Source organism: Rhagoletis zephyria, unplaced genomic scaffold (genome assembly GCF_001687245.7).
Source record: "Rhagoletis zephyria isolate East Lansing unplaced genomic scaffold, Rhagoletis_zephyria_1.1 Rzeph_scaffold_00346, whole genome shotgun sequence".
NCBI lineage: Eukaryota > Metazoa > Arthropoda > Insecta > Diptera > Tephritidae > Rhagoletis > Rhagoletis zephyria.
This window is the reverse complement of record NW_016157430.1, coordinates 166,420-180,306: the sequence shown is the minus strand read 5'-3', so window position 1 is coordinate 180,306 and position 13,887 is coordinate 166,420. Positions and strand designations below refer to the sequence as shown.

The 13,887-nt window shown below is 38.1% G+C and overlaps 1 protein-coding gene across 1 annotated transcript in view; it reads left to right on the top strand.

Moving 5' to 3' along the window:
• vas (ATP-dependent RNA helicase vasa) overlaps positions 1-13,887 on the top strand; it is a 119,501-nt gene that overhangs the window by 12,969 nt on the left and 92,645 nt on the right. The gene's annotated exons all lie outside the window — the stretch shown is intronic.

Genomic DNA, 13,887 nt, shown 5'->3' with positions numbered 1-13,887 from the left:
TTGTAAATAAAAAATAAAGACATTTATATAAAGTAGCAAGGCTCCCGGGTAGGGTTGCCAACATTTTCTAAGATATTTGTAGTACTTAAAAAAAATTAAAAAAAATATAGTACACTTCAAATATATATGGTATTTTATAAAAAAGTAAAAACGTGTTTGTATAAATCTTTTCGCAATCAATATTTAAATTAATATAACTCAAAAGTTTCTGTTAGTGAGATAGTCGCTTTATTTCACTCAACTCGACATTTCACATTCATATACATAACAACTTTCTGTGAACGCCGAAGTTGCGGGAATAGAAAGCAGAAATGAATAATTTTTAAGTAATTTTGGTTTCTCATTACCGGTGTTTTTAAAAATGTTGGCATTTTTTATCTGTGGCCGCTGTGGTGTAGTGGTAAGCAGTGCGCGCTTCCACTCCGCAACGCCTGGGTTCAAACCCTGGTCAAAGCAACATCGCAAGAATATAGAAAAAAAGGTTTTTTCTTAACAGCGGTCGTCCCTCGGCAGGCAATGGCAAACCTCCGAGTGTATTTCTGCCATGAAATACAGCTTCTCATAAAAATACAATCGCCGTTCGGAGTCGGCGTAGGTCCCTCCGCTCTGTGTGACAACATCAAGGCGCACGCCACAAATCGGAGGAGAAGCTCGGCCAAACACTAACATATGTGTAAGCGCCAATCTATTATTATTTTTATCTGTGGTTCTATTCATAAACTCACTATGACCATTTATTTCTTTTAATATCGTTATTTCGGTATAAAGCAGGTCATCCATTTTAAAATAAATTTTTTCTTACGAATTACTTTTTTTTTATTTGAATTACTGAAATATATTTATATTTATAACTGAAGAAATATTCACAACGGTGTCGTAAGTGTCGTAAGTGTCGTATTGTTGTATGTCGTAAACTTCAAACGCCTAAAAGACTAAAGTTATTAGGCATGTTCTGCAAATCGTACGATTTCAAATCGGTGCGATTTACAAAATCTATTTCGAAGGATTTATAGCAAAGGGAAAAATTTGGCACTAAATCGATGGATATAACGTAAATGGTGTGTTTCTGGCAGTTTCCATTTGAAACATTAATACTTTGATTACAAGTATAAAATAATACTTTACACATCGTACCGATTTGACATCGTGCGATTTGCAGAACATGCCTGTATATTATGTATTTTCGCAGTTTATTTAAACTTTTAAAGTTTACGACAAACAACAATACGACACTTACGATACCGTTGTGAATCCTTTAATTGTATTTTTACATACTATATATTCCCAACAGTATATAGTACGCATAAAGAAAAATAGTACTTTACTATATATTATAGTACGGTTGGACATCCTAGTCCCGGGCCTAATGGTTTTTTTTGAAAAAGATCTGATAGATGTAATCTACTTTATATGAAATACTCATCAATACCAAAATGGATTGAAAATATTTAAGTGAGTTTCTATACTACTCAGTTAAAGAGCTTGGGAGATGTTCTCATACCCAAAGTGACATTTCTTAATTACTTTCTCATGTGAAATCTTAAAACTTTTGATACATAAATGGTTTCTTCTAGCGATTAATTATGGCATTATTGAGATCCCTACTTAAAAAAAAAAAATTATTTACTACATGTCTAGCAGATATGCTTTGGAAGAGAGATTCCTAAAGCAGTAAGTCTTCATAAAACACTTCATTTTCACTAAAGGTAGTAAAGAATACTTTTTTTTTGTGCTCGTGATTTTCGCTCCGTGAAATTTGTTACAAACATTCCTAGGCAGGGAAACATGATGAAAACATCGGACTACTTTTGAAGTATGTAGAAGTTTTTTTCAACGGATTATCTTCAGACTCAGATTTCGACCAAGCAAAATGCAGTGCATAGCATCCGGAAAGATCTGAACTGCAAAGCGTACCTTTGAAGGGATCAACTTCCCTTCGATCTTGAAGAAATGCCAATTTAACGTTAAACTTGGAGGTGAATTTTTTGGACATAGTCTATGACCTGGTGGTAAATTTTACCCCTTTGAATTTTATAAGTATTTTTTCTTTTAAACTAAGCTACTAGATTTTTAAGTTAAAATAAATACAAAATTTAATTTTTTCTTTTAAAATCAACAAAGGCTTTTATTATTCACAAGAACGAACATAGTAAACTTATAAAACAAGTGTAAAATAAAAATTAATCTAAAGCTTAAGGGGCATCTTTTCACAGCAAAAAATATATATTTAAAGAAATACAAGAGATCATATTAAAAAAATGTGATTGTAAAAAATACAGGTCAACCTTTCTTGAAAGAAAAAGTTGCATAAACGTTGAGGAGTGGTAATTTTTACACCAGCATCAGCATTTCTCCGCCCACGCTACACCTTCCACAGCAAAAACATAACTGATCAATAACGACAACGAAATGAGAAGATACCGAGAGAATCAAGTTGCTGGAGCGCAACATAGGGTAATTCAAAAAAATTTAAAGAGGGGGTAAATTTTACCACCACCTCCACAGTTAAAGGTTAAAGACGAATTTCTCGAAAAAAGTTAAATAAAAAAAGGAAAATTAAAAGCTACTAGTAAAATTTAAACAAAAATTATTATCGTCCAATTTCTATTCAAACTCACCAGTTTTTCTACGCAAAATTATAACTTCAGAAACCATCTCCATACATATGTGCTCCATCGTAAGCGTCCAGATTTAAGAATAAAAACTAGTTCATTGGCAGGCCATTTTTATGAGCTTTTAAGGCATCTAAATACCGAATATGGTACATTAAAAGAAATACAGAACATTTGGCGTCCCGTATTTAATAAGTAAAGGAACAGAACATTGGACGAAAAAAGAGGACTGTCCCGTATAATACAGGACGGATGGTCACCGTAAATATACTCTTAGGGATAAGATAGCAGAAATAAAATTATAGTTTAAAAAACTAAAACCTCCCTACTATAATTGTCATTCGTACTGTCATCAGGTATGTAACTTGAGAATAGAAATCGCTGCATCTTTTAGGCGCGTCAATATTACATAGTTACATCCCGAGCTAATAAAAGGAAGGTAAAAAGGCAACTTCCATAACATCTTTTTCCTGGTTATAACCTCCCTAACGAACTTTGTCAGTTTAAATCCCTCATAGGGTTCCTCTCCCCCCTAAGCTCCACTTCTAGAGTATTGGGACCCACTCCCAGGAAGGGCTCTGGGCCAACTGGAGTAGTAGCTGCCGCCGCGTTACCCACTACTCCCTTGTGACCAGGCACCCACGCTAACTTCATGTGATTGTTAGACGTTACCTGCTGAGATCTGAGGGCGCGATGTTCTGATTCCGGTAGTTTCGCTTGATATTAAATTCCGCGCATATGTTTCAGCCTGGAAAATAGACATATGTTTTCCCATGGTTTCCGAGTATCTTAACCTCGGTCCAACTACTCCCACACCGGTACGCTCGTCGGTCAATGAGCCATCAGTGTACCAGGTAATAATGTGGGTTATCCGATATGTCTCGGATATGCCTGCCCTGCTCTTATTACTCAGATCAGTCTTAAACCTCTGCAAAGCTGAACCTCGGATGCATGGGATCCCTCGGTATTGCAATTTCAGGAAACTTATTGGTAAGAATATCCAACTTCCCACGACTAAGACACCCTGCTGCCCCGATATTGGTACCAGTCATCTGTAGTAAAGCTCTTTTCGCCTGAGTCTGTATGTGAATATGAAGAGGGGTAAGATCTAAAACAACCTCCTAGGATGCGGTTGGACAGGTTCTCATGGCTCCCGTTATGCATACGCATGCCAGCCTTTGTATCGTGGATAGCACTTTGATTGCTCCAAGCTGTGTGAAGTTCTATTCGCCCAAGCGATGGCTCCATAAGCTATCATGGGTCGTACTATTGTTGCCAACTCTTTCCTGCCATGGACCTACACGTAATAAATGATCTTACAGCTTTCTTCGCAGTTTCGTCCACGTGTGCTTTCCAGAGTAGTTTTTAGTCTAGTATTACTCCTTCCATCTAGCCATATCGCTTTTAGACTATCAAGTTTGCATTTCCTTGAGAATGGTACTATAGTGGTTTTTGCTGGATTTACATTCAGCCCCACTTTAGCGCACCATTTTTTGGTTATGTTCAGCCCTAGCTGGATTATATCACACGGTGTTTTCGAATTTCCCCTGCATATTATTACAATGTCATCGGTGTACCCCTGGCAAGTTAGTCCATAAATCTTGGAGCAGTCCGTCGTCGACTATATTCCATAGTAGCCCCTTGTTCTTCCGGCAACAACCGGAGCATGCAATTAATCCACGAGGGTATTATTTACCCCCCTGCTAATCAAAGCGCTGTTTATTGCAGCATGTGAGGTGTTGACAAACGCGCCCTCGCTGTCCAGAAAAGCGCATATAGCAGTCTCCTTATTTTCTAAGCTATCCTGAAGTGCACTTGTCAGCGCGAATAGGGCGGTTTCAAAAGAGCGGCCCGCCATATATGCATGCTGGCGCGAATTCAGCGGATAGTTCAATAAGACCGTAGTCCTTACATAGTTATCTACTACCTTTTCCAAAGCTTTTAGTACAAATGAGGTCAGGCAGATCGGCCTGAAGGGTTTTGGATGAAGTGGGTCCTTCTTTCCAACCTTCGGGATGAAAACAAGCTTCGCTCTTCTCCACGCATCTGGTATATAACCCAATGCTATGCTGCTTCTAACTATTTTTAATAGCGGTCCAATCACGCATTCTAAGCCCTGCTGTAGAATGACAGGGAATATTCCATCCGCTCCCGGTGACTTCAGTGGTATAAAGGTGTTCACCGCCCACCTGAGCCGGGGCTCGGAGCATATTTCCTTAGCCACTAACCAGTTTCCTCTGCTTATTTTACTACAATGCTCAGTCCGATCTGTTTCGGAATAAGATGTAGATCCTGGGAAGTGAGTATCTATGAGAAGTTTGATCTTCTCTTCCTCACTCCCAGTGAAACTCCCATCACTCTTCCGTTTTTGCCATTACCTTACAAAGTCTTGTAGCCTCCGTAGTATCTTCTATGCTTTCAAAAAAGTTCCTAAAGCTTAAACGCTTAGATTCCCTTATTTCTTTGTTGTAAAGAGTTAAGGTGTTTCTGTATTCTGACCAGGCATTGGCAAAGGGTGCTGTTTTTGTGACTTTAAGCCTACTCACGTTAAACACGGAGGATGAACGAACACCACCGCAAAGCGGGCTGTCTTGCAAATACAGCCACCACAAGTGAACGATGCTTATAACAGCTCATACTGATATTGACTTCGGCAAATCTGTACTCCGAATGATCGTGCACGAAACCAGCAACCGCCGTATTTGATCGACTGCCAAAAGCACGATACTGCTTTGGACGGTTGCCGAAAGCATGACAGCTTATGTGAAAGACTGGCAAAGGCAAGATGCCGCAGTTAGCTAACTTGATTTGTTGCAGAAGTCGAACCGCCGCCTTTGGTTTGTTGCTGAAGGCGCGTTTGACGTGTTGCCGAAGTGATGATACTGTAGTTCAAAAATATTCAAAGACACTTGCTTGTTTGAAATGAAGCATTGATATGTACATACATACATACTTACATACGTACGTATGCACATTCCTCACAACTAGCCAGCAGTGAGCAAAGTAGTTGAATGGTAGACACGCTATAAATACATACATACATGCATACGAGACGATAAATCACCCTTTACCTTCGTCGTCATTTCAGCAACAAGTCAAATGGCTTTCAGCAACAAGTAAGATGATTTTCAGCAACAAGTCAAATGGCTTTCAGCAACAAGTCAGATGATTTTCAGCAACAAGTCAAACGACTTCTGCAACAAATGATGACTCTCATGTTTTCGGAGCCGTTCAACTGCCACGTTTGCTGGTTTCGTGCACGATCATTCAGAGTACAGATTTGCCGAAGTCAATATCAGTATGAGCAGTTATAAGCATCGTTCACTTGTGGTGGCTGTATTTGCAAGACAGCACGCAATGCGCTCGTGTTCAGTCATCCTCTAATTTCGTTTAGGTATCGATACTACTAAGCCAACGCCGCTGCTCAGTCATACAAAGCAGCGGTATTGAATGAGTATGAACAGTTGACAATCAACCATTGCCAATCCCTGATTATGACCACTCCCCGCTTCGTTTTGCTCGATTGAACAATTTCCGGACTTCTGAGTTTACTTAAGTAGTGGTACAGGGTACATCCCTGGAGTAACGTACTTTACTTATAGGACAACTGTCTTCATATGCGTCAATGAGTAATAATTCATTAAAGCGCTCTGTAGCAAATTCTAGTTCTGTTTCACTCCTGATCTTCTGACCCCGCCCAAGTTGGGCTACGTGCAACCTCAGGTTGTCTTTGAACTTCTCCCAGTCTGTCTTCCTGGGATTCCTTAAAACTATATGTATAGAAGGGGTTGCTTCAATGTCAAACCTCATTATTCTATGATCTGACATGGAGGGTTCATTGGATACTCTCCACTCTTTCACCAACGCTTTCGTTTGAGTATTTCCTATGGTTATATCAATGACCTCTTCCCTCGCGCGGGTCACAAAAGTTGGTATATTCCCAACATTAAAGAACTCTAATTTATTTCTAAGGATAAATTCAAGAAGGTACTCGTCCCTTTGGTTGGTGTCACTGCTCCCCCATGCCTCGCTATGGGCATTTGCATCACACCCGAGTATCAGGGGTAGCTTCCTAGTTTCGCAGTACTTGACCAGTTTAGTGACAAGCTCTGTAGGGGCGTGCGTGTCATCTCCTGGGAAGTAGCCCGATGCAACTACGATGTCCTGGATGGTCCCGTTGATGTTGACTGGGACTTGCACCGCTACTAGATCCCTCGACAGGAAATCTAAAAGACATATATGTTTCAAGCTATTACTTATTAACAAGCACGCCCTAGGATTCGTACACCTAGTATCCCAAATTACCTGCCTGTTATCTCCTGCCAAGCCTCTTATTTGGCCCCTGACGACCCAGGGTTCTTGTCCCAGCACTATTCCCAGTGTAGACCTGAGGGTTGCCCTAGCGATAACCGCAGACGCGGCCCTCGCATGATGTAGGTTTATTTGTGCAACCTGTGCTGGTCATCGTCGCAGCTAATGGCGCTTTTCATCTTCGTCGGTTTTCAGGGTTCCGTCAAACTCTTGACAAAGTAGCTCTCTCCGAGTCGTCATCGGCACAAATAGTCAGTAGCCCGAGGTCAAAATCGTCAATACCCTCCATCTAATGAGGTAGAATACTGAATTCCTCTAATATCGCGCTTCTGGCTGCTTCCACGGCTACCATCTCAGCCACCTCCTTCGCTATTTCAGGAACACCTGGTGGAGTATCTGGCTTGACTGTCTTCGCCTTCGGTTCCCTGCCCTTGTGCATATGCACGGGAACACTACCAAACCTGTATCGTAGAATGCAGTTTTTTTTTTTGATAGCTTCCAATGACCGGTCGTCTATCCCGATCGTTAGCAGTTTGCCCGTCTTCTCATCGTTGCTCCTATAAACCTTCCATAGGTCGGTATGCATTCCCTCATTTTGAGCTATAATCTGCGAATCTGCTTTGATCACGACGAGGTTGCCTGACTGAGGATCGCGTTGAGAGGTTTTCCACTTGCACCTCTTCTGAAGATCCTTGAGGTATTCTTCTTTCTAGCGATGACTAAACTGGTGGGAGAAAGTCAAAGCACTTCACGACGAGGTCGCCTGGCTGAGGATCGCGTTGTCGGCTTTTCCTTTTGTACCTCTTCTGAAGATCATTGAGGTAGTCTTCTTTCCAGCGGCGACTAAATTGGTGGTGAAGTGCTTTGACTTTCTTCCACCGGTGTAGTCGTCGCTGGAAAGAAAACTACCTCAAGGATCTCCAGAAGAGGTACAAAAGGAAAAGCCGACAACGCGATCCTCAGCCAGGCGACCTCGTCGTGAACTGATTTTTAACTAATTTGGAACGATGATGGGAGGCGGCCCACAGTGGTTCGAATAGCAGATCTAGCTAAACGAAAGCCAATTTTTGTTTGTTTTTAAAATACTTAATGGTACTTGGAATACATTCCTGACAATACATTCAAATAGAAATTGCATTTATTAAAGCATTAACATATGAAAACAAACAAAAAAAGGTAAGTCAACGCCGCCTATTTGAGAACTCTATTTTAAAAGCTGAAATTTAACTTAAAAGATTGCTAATTGCACTCACAAATGTTTGCATAATTGCAAATTGACTTTATAAACAAAAAATTACACTTATTCCGCTATAGATTCAGAGGTCATAACGCAATTTATGTCCACATTGGTATAAGCAAATTTATTCTGAAAAATCGTCGTTTTGATTAATTAAAAAAATAAATTAAAGAGTAGGAAAAGTAAAGGCCGCCGAAGGCCGTTATAAAACCACTTGCATATTATTCTTTACACCTTCGCAAATGCAGAGGGTAAGTTCGATAACCAAGTCTAACCAATTGGCTTAGATATTTACATTTTAGTGACGGTATGTCAACTCTCAAAATTCAAAATTAAATATTAACAGGAATGTATCTGAATATAAATATAAGATCAGTGGCGGATCCACGGGGAAGAAGGGGGAAAGGGGGGTAGGGGTTGTGTGTTAAAACAGAAAAATACTTGAAGTACTAAAAACTTTGGTTATGTAAGAGTTAACAAAAATTAGTAACACGCGAATTTTCTGCTTTCTGAAATTAAAAAATTATACAACAGGCATGCAAATCTTAAAGCGCTGTTATAAAGTTTTTTCTGAAATATATTTTTGTTTCTTGCTGTGATCTTAAATTTTAGTCGTGGTAAATAAAATCTTAAGAAGTGAGTTGTTTGACATTTGGAGAAATGTTGTTGAAACTTCTAACTAAAACACAACAAGGTGTCCGTGATTATGTGATTAGTAAATTGATGAAAATGCTCATTCCGAAGTAAATAAAGTAAATGACTTTAGATTCGTAATCAGCAACCCAGAAAACCCCCAGATACCCAGTTACATAGAAATCTACCGATTTTTTTTTATTTTCGTCCGCCATATGGGATCCGCCATTTTGAATTTTGGGTAAATGACTTAGATATGTTATCAGCGACCCAGAAAACCCCCGGATACCCAGTATCATAGAAATCTACCGATTTTTTTTTTTAAATTTCGTATGTCATATTGGATCCGCCATTTTGAATTTTTGATAAGTGACTTCAGATTCGTAATCAGCGACCCAAAAATCCCCTAGGTAAGAAGTGGTGTAAAGATCCANGTAGTTTCGTCCAGCTAGATTTGCGATCCGAACCACTGTGCGGCCGTACGCGCTCGGTAATCATTTCGAAGTAAACTCGACACCGCTACGGCTGAAGGATGGCGCACGGCCGCTGTATTAAGTTTAGGCGGCGGCTTAAGCACTCCACTCAAGATTGTATCCGCACATAGGTAGATGTGGTAAACTGTTGCTTGAAAGATGATCGGATATTTCCCCCATAGGAACCGAGATCCTGGCCCTGGGTCCGACGATTCCAGCACCCATTCCTTCTGATGTCTTCGGGCCATCTGTGTACCAGTTCAGAGTGCAACCCCGCGGTAGTCCCTCGAAGGCGGAAACACTCCAGGCTGCTTTACTGCAAAGCTCTATTTTGAATATGTTCTCAAAGACTATGGTCTTGCCTGTAATCTCTAAGCAACAGAGTTCATTTGGCTGCCTGCTCTGTGATTATATGATGACTAAGGAGTATGTCCAGCGCCGTCGTCGGACATATGCGCATCTCTCCTGTTATGCATACATACCTTGTTTACGCCGACACATAAAGCGCTTTGGCCCAGTTCGCTGTGATTCAAAACGGACGCACAAACTGAATTTCAAACAGCATTGAAATTAAACAGTGTAAATTTGTTTTCAAATCGGTTTTGATTTCTCACATCAGTTAGAAAAGAAAACAAGTATAAACGCATCATTAATTTCACGTGAAGTGAAATTAGGCTGGTTTTTTTTATACAGTCGGTTTTAAATTTGAATTATTGTTATAATAAATTCGAATTATTGGTTGCTTCCATTTCGGTCAACCGCGCAAATCAATTATTAAAGAAATGTATAAAAATAGCAGATTTTGTGGGGTTTTATTAATGCGGTTTTTACGTAGGTATAAACCCGGGATGGGCGTTTTTGAATGAATTACACAGGTTTCCAAAAAAAAAAAAGCTTATGCATATTAAACCAAACCTATATATCCCTATGTTATTCGACACGCTGAATGCGAATCCGAAGTCCGTTAGTCTCCACCACGTCAGGTTCGTGGTTAGTTGAAGGTCAAGTAGGGAAAAATTCATTGAATAAACTTAAAAATTCCTATACATAAGGTTTTACATTCGCTGAACCCGAATCCGAGGTCCGTTAACCTCCGTAATGTCAAATAGGTAATGAAGGTCAAATAGGACATAAAATTTCTTCAATACAAATAAAAAAAAAAAAAAAAATTGTTTTTGTTGTCACTGAAACCGAGTATGGAGGTCCCTTGATTCCTCAAGGTCATCTGGAGGTCATGCCAAGGTCATCCCAAGGTCAAATTCCGATGAATTTTGTTGAATTTTCAGGTTTATTCAATGAATATTTCCCTACTTGGTCTTCAAATGACCACGAACCTGACTTGATGGATGCTAACGGACCTCGGATTCGCATTCAGCATGTCGAATAACATAGGGATATATAGGTTTGGTTTAATATGCATACACTTTTTTTTTTGTAAACCTGTGTTATTATTCAAATAAAAAATAAAATTTTATTCATAATTTTTCTAATTTTGAAGGACGAATAAATTTTTATTCTTCATTCAAGCACTTTCGAACGATGAATAAATGTTTATTCATCATTCAAGTAATTTCAAATAACGAATACATTTTTATTATTCATTCAATCATTTTCGAATGATGAATAAAATTTTATTCATCATTCAAATAATTTCAAATAACGAATAAATTTGTATTCTTCATTCAATCACTTTCGAATGATCAATAAATTTTTATTCATCATTCAAATTAGGAATAAATTTTTATTCTTCATTCAAGCACTTTCGAATGATGAATAAAATAACGAATAAATTTTTATTCTTCATTCAATCATTTTCGAATGATGAATAAATTTTTATTTATACATTTTTATTCATCATTCAAATGATTTCAAATAACGAATAAATTTTTATTCATCATTCAACTAATTTGGAATGACGAATAAATTTTTATTCTTCATTCAAGTAATTTCAAATAACGAATAAATTTTTGTTCATCATTCAAGTAATTTCGAATGAAGAATAAATTTTCATTCATCATTCAAGCAATACTGAATAACGCATAATTTTTCATTTATTGTATGTATATAAGAATGAACATAAGTATGTATGTACTTATTTAATTATCTATATATGTACATATACATATAATACGTGAAGGGACTTTTTGTCAAGGTTACCAGATCTGCACCGTTCATTCGATTTTAAAAAATTAGGTGTCAAATGAAGGGGCTCGGGCTATAGAAGTGCTATAAGGTTTTACTTTTTCGAAAAGAGTTGCCACCTTTTAAAAAATGGAATTCCAAATATTAAAAAAATAAATAAATTAATTAGCACAATATATGGGTATCAATCTAAATAGTTTTGAAAAGGTTTAATTTTTTTATTACATACAAGGGGGTTGCCACCTGTTTAAAAAAATCAAATTCAATTTCACTTATGGAAATTAGGTAAAATATTCATCACAGAATGGTTGTCGGGCGAGAGAGGTTTAAGGAGGTTTTAGGTTGGAAATATTTTAATGAGGGGTTTCACCTAATTTAAAAATGGAAAGCAATTAAATTATGCAGAAGTTACATAGTGAGTAGAGAGCTTTACTTTGAGCAGCCAGACTATTTTTGTGGTTTTCAAAAAGCGTTGCCACCTGTTTTAAATGTTAAATTCAAATTAATCGCGCTATCAGTCGAAATAATTTTCAAAAGGGTTTATTTCCAATTTTCACGCAGGAGGGTTGCCACCTGTTCAAAACATCAGGTTTAAAGTGAATTAAAGCAATTGGGCAATGAAATTATATATGGGTGTCAGACGGTAGAGGTCTAAGAAAGTTTCAGTTTAAAAATATTTTCCAGAGTGTTGCCACGTAATTGAAGTGGAATTTAATTCAACTATACACAAGGTGTATGAAATAATAGTATATGGGTGCTAAACTAAAGAGCGTTAAGAAATCTTTATAATATTTTTCAGCGTTTGAAGAAGACTGCCACCTGGTTGTAAATATTCAAATTAATCTTATATATAAAAATAAGTGCACGTTTTTGGTGTGACCTCATAACTTGAGAACGGCTTCATCGAATCCAACCAAATTTACAAACCATATTCGGGCCATCATGCAGATATTTGATGTGGAGTTTGCCCAAATTTGAAAAAGGGGGCGTGGCGCCTCTATTTTATATATAAAAATTATTGAGTTAGCTTATAACTTGAGAACGGCTTCATCGAATCCAACCAAATTTACAAACCATATTCGGGCCATCATGCAGATATTTGATGTGGAGTTTGCCCAAATTTGAAAAAGGGGGCGTGGCATATGTATCTCTTATGTATAAAAATAAGTACACGTTTTTGGTGTGAGCTTATAACTAGAGAACGGCTTCACCGAATTCAATCAAATTTATGCGGAATATTCAGGCTATCATGCAGATGGTTTATGTGAAGGTTGCCCGAATTCGTAAAAGGGGGTGTGGCACCTCCCATACTAACTAAAATTTGTATGTTGTACTAGCGGTACCCCGGTGTGCTTCTCTACACCAAATATTGAAAAATGAATGAAAAATCCTGGAATTTTTCTATATGAAGATTTATCATTTGTTTTATTTCAAAATTTTGGATTCTTTATTTTAAATCTTAATCCAACAAATTTGGGTATACAACATTTTTTGTTTTTCCATCTTGGGTATGAATAAATAAACAATTTGGAATGCCAACTCTTGAACAGGCCACGTATAGCTGCCCGTGCGAAAAGCACGGCTCCTCCAAATTCAATCCGCATACTTGAAGAGTTTGTCCTTGCGCCTTGTTGACGGACATGGCAAATGCTAGACGCACTGGGCATTGCAAACGCTTGAATTCAAACGTCATGCCCGTTGTTATCAGTGGAATACGCGGTATGAGCACAATTTCACCTTTCCCTTTGCCAGTCAGTATTGTTGCTTCAACTAAATTCGCCATAAATTTTTTTACTGCCAGTCTTGTGGCATTACACAGTTTTGAAGCATTTAAATTCCGTAGTAAAATAATTGATGAGCCGACCTTTAAATTCAAACAATGTGGTGGCATACCAGGCGGTTCCAATGAATTCAAAAATTCAACTGGATAATTCACTGCGTCATCTTGATTCATTGCGCTATCAACAGATTTATATGTTGTCACTCCACCTGGCAATTTTTCTAAAATTTGATAATTGATTGAATTGACATGCACATTATTTGGTGCCAGTATTGCGCGTTCTCTCAACCAATCGTGATCCAGGTAATTTTGAGCAATATTTGGAAACACGCGTTCAATCAATTTTTCTTTTAATTGGAGAATTGTACAAAAATTCTTCGGCAATGTAATCAAGCCGTTTGTATTATCGATTCGAACTTTGCCATTTCCGATCTCTAACAATTGCTTCGAGAACCGATCTTCAGATTGATTATTGTGCAACTGAACACGCATGTTTATGTGTAATGTCAATTTTTGCACATATCGCCACAGAGGTGAAGACTTCAAGCATGCATTGATCTCATCTGCCGGTGTTGATCGTGGAATCACGGGCAATATTTGTCGAAAGTCACCTGACAATAATACCAAAGCACCACCAAAAATTCTACGATTTCCACGTAAATTCTGCATTGTGTTGATTCTCCAAAGTCCAAAATAGAA